Raw genomic sequence first — 1548 nt, forward strand, 5'->3', positions numbered from 1 at the left:
CACACCAGCAGGAGCGAGTCATCTTCTCTTGCTCAAGGGACGCGCCAACTGTGAACTCTTCCCTCCTCACCTCCTGGCAGGGGGATGGGTCATTCCAAAGCTCATATATACCCCAAAGTAGCCTTTTTCTGTTTCGTCCCTCTCCCTTTGGGTCTTTTTATAACACAGCTGTCCACATGAAGAGAAGAAGGTCAGCACCAAGCTGGTGGACTCCAAGTGACCACAGATACAGACGGTGGTTTCTGAGTAGGTGCAACATTACAAAACAGTGAAGACTCTCAAGGACAGGTGGGGGTCCGCTACTGAGAGGGACCGCAAAGAGCTGAGAGAGCCCATCAGGGTAAGCATCATCATTTGCTCTTTCTGTAATGTGTCTCTCCCTACTTGATCCAAGGCCTGCCTTTTTCTCTTACCCCACTGTTTATCTGCTGTTTCTCTGCCTTGCATGCCCCACACTCATGCAGGCTTCATGCCTTTGAACTCATTATTTCCTCTGCCTCTCCCCAGAATCTTTGCATGGAAGGCTCCTTCCTGTCATTTTGTTTCAACATCAATACCACCTCTTCAGAGACACCTTCTCTGACCTTTCATTGTAAAGTGATAGCCACCTTCTCCCGGAAACCCTCCCAGCAAACAGGCACTATCACATTGCCTGATTTTGTTTCATTTACACCATTTGACACTTGCACAACTTAAAAAAAAAAATCACTTTATAACATTGTTTCATACTCTAAGTTTTGATGCCCTGGGCAAAGCTGGGCCCTAGGCCTTGGGCAGACAGTCTTCTGTGCAGTTTTCTGTCCCTAAAAGTCCTGAGTGGTCACCTCCAGCCTCTCCCTTGTTCCCCTCTGCATTTGCATCACTACAGTTCCACATCCAGATTTTATCTCCACCCCTCAGCTCACATCTTGGTCTCTTTTCTTCGAAGACAGAGTCTTGCTCTGTGGCCCAGGCTGGAGTGCAGTGGCACGATCTCAGCTTGCCGCAACCTCCACCTCCCAGGTTCCAGCGATTCTCCTGCCTCAGCCTTCCAAGTAGCTGGGATTACAGGCATGCGCCACTATGCCCAGCTAATTTTGTATTTTTAGTAGAGAAAGGGTTTCTCCATGTTGGTCAGGTTGGTCTCAAACTCCCAGCCTCAGGTGATCTGCCCCCCTCAGCCTCCCAAAGTGCCGGAATTGCAGGTGTGAGCAACCATGCTTGGCCAACATCTTGGTCTCTTTTGCTCTTAACAGTAAGCAGGCCTCAATATAGGAACAAGAAGCAAGTGCTGGGCACCTCCAGAGGATCCTACGTGGCTGCCCTCAACCATCCAGAAGAGCAGAAAGTAAGCTGATACAAACCACATTCTTCATGGCCTGCGATGGGGCACGTGAACCCATGACTGCACGAGTAAATGTCGCCGCAGGGCTCTGTGTGGAGTGTGACCGGGGGTGTGTGGATCCTCAGCAAAACGAATCAAGAGGCAAACTTTGCCTGTGATGGCAACACCACTCAGGTCCCCACTTCTCCTGTCTTTGGGGTTGACTTGCTCCAATTGGAAAGAAG

The sequence above is a fragment of the Macaca fascicularis genome, chromosome 4 (genome assembly GCF_037993035.2).
Source record: "Macaca fascicularis isolate 582-1 chromosome 4, T2T-MFA8v1.1".
NCBI lineage: Eukaryota > Metazoa > Chordata > Mammalia > Primates > Cercopithecidae > Macaca > Macaca fascicularis.